This window comes from Coenobita brevimanus, chromosome 78, assembly GCF_032717465.1.
Source record: "Coenobita brevimanus isolate Jiangsu-jjx chromosome 78, ASM3271746v2, whole genome shotgun sequence".
Lineage (NCBI taxonomy): Eukaryota > Metazoa > Arthropoda > Malacostraca > Decapoda > Coenobitidae > Coenobita > Coenobita brevimanus.
The window spans coordinates 43,830,105-43,832,389 of NC_137031.1; positions in this window are offsets into that span (position 1 = coordinate 43,830,105).

Sequence of the window (2,285 nt, forward strand, 5' to 3'; positions counted from 1 at the left end):
TATGTACAATACATGAAAGTCATGTCAGTGGCACTTTATTGATTAAGTTTACGTAAGCTAGGTACAAACTCGTATCCAAACTTTTCTTAAAATTGTGATAGAGAAAATAGTCCTCTCTGGGAAGACAACAATGTTTCTTGAGGAAGCAACGCTCGTGGCGAAACAAGCTTCCGTCAGCTATAAGGCTGGGAAACGAGGAGGAAGCTGCCAGAGGAGGGGGTGGGGGGTGCAGGGATGTCAAGGTTCTGCGTCACAGATTTCAGGCTAGGCGAGGCTGACGCAACACTCACGCTCTCACAGTTAGCAGCATCCCGCAACCCTTACCTTCGTGTCTCATAAACCTTAAGCTCATTTCTGACTTAAACTAATTATGTCTTGCGCTCCCTCTGAGTCTTTTCAGTTTTTCTTCTTCTACATATATTAGATCCCTCCATCAAAGACGCCGAACATCCTCTCTTTTCGTCGGTAAATGCCTCCTTTACCTGAATAAAATCGTCTTAATCATCCTTCGGGGATTACATGAGAAGGCGTATGTATGAAGTGTGTGTGTGTGTGTGTGTGTGTGTGTGTGTGTGTGTGTGTGTGTGTGTGTGTGTGTGTGTGTGTGTGTGTGTGTGTGTGTGTGTGTGTGTGTGTGTGTGTGTGTGTGTGTGTGTGTGTGTGTGTGTGTTGCATGTTTTCCCACGTATCGCATTAATTATGGTGCTCTAATCCTCCTTCTCATGAAATACCTTTCACTTTACAACACTCTCTCCTACTTTCTAACTTTATATAATTACTCACACTTTCCAATATATTTTATTCTTTCAGTCGCTCTCCTTCCTTGCCTATTTCCCTTTCACCCTTCACGCTCCTTCTGTTTCCCCTTGCCTTATATCTATCTCACCTTTCCTCTCTCCTCCTTTACCTGCTTATCTTTCATCCTCCCCTCCCTCCCTCGCTCTTTACTCCATACATCTCATCCTCCATCCTTGATTTCTCATCTCTCTCTCTCTCTCCTTACTCCCTTAGGCCCGTATTCTAGAGAGCACGGGAGGATTCGTAACCTCTCATCCTCAGTGATTTATTCATTATTTTTGTCGTACGCTGATTATATCGGTTTAATAAGAACATAATTTGTATCAATAGCAGGCAAAATAATACTGAGGATAACATGCAGAATAATTAAGATAGGTACCATGAAATCTCGAGATCCACTTAGAATACGCCTGTCAGGAAGATGATACTGAGGTACAGTGTGCAGAATAAATCGTTAAGATAGGAGTGTTAAGTAGTCCCTCGAGGAATACGATCGTTAGGTCTACGTTCACTCCATGTAATTCACTTCCCTACCATCGTGCCTCACCCCCGCCCCCAGCCTCCCTGCACCATGTCAAGCTGACGCAATCTGGGAAACCGATGAGGTGTCCTACTCGCGCCATCTCCCCCTTGACAGAGGCACAAGACTAACACCCTCTCGTTTCATTTTATAATCATTTAATGAAATATTTTTTCCCCTTTTTATTTGCCATTATGTGTTGTTAAAGGTTTATTATTTCGACTGACTTTCCACGTACAAATACACAGTACAGTAAGGTAAGTAATGATAAGCTGATGTACTGTACTGATACACGGAAGCGGGAAAATAATATACCGGGTATAAGTCATTTTCGGACTCTCGAACATTAATCAGATAAGCTTTTAAACCCTATAGGCTACCTGTGATAGGATTCCCTCTGTTGAAGTAAATTATTTGGCGGCAGCTCCAATAACATGACAAGCTGGAGATGTTCTCACATGCCTGGCGTCGAATTTCTAAAGACGCTGTCGAATATCTTAAGATACTGTCGAATTTCTAAAGATGCTGTTAAGAAAGGTGGAGATACGAAACTGAGGTAGGTAAATAAGGGTGGATTAGGATATGCTACAATATACGAACAGCTTAGGGTAAATAAGATATTTTATTTAAATACGACAATCCTGGGAAATGAGGACAGGCTTATAGTAAAGCAGGTTCATGCCAGACTATTTTGCAGTCTGTCTAGCTTTGTTAGCCTGCCTGACAGAGCTGTTGATTCTACGAATGCTGTGAGTTATAATTCTTGGTACTGTCCTTGAGGGCTCTTCTTGACAATACTGGTTCAACAAAGCGTAACCAAATTTTTGTTAGTGGATACTTTGCAGACAAGAACTATGTACATTATACGATGAACAAGTTTCCCAGAGGAACTGTCAGTATTTATGTCAAAAGTCTACGCTGAAGAGTGGCCAAGCTACCGGAGCATAGACCTCGACTGACAGTGCAT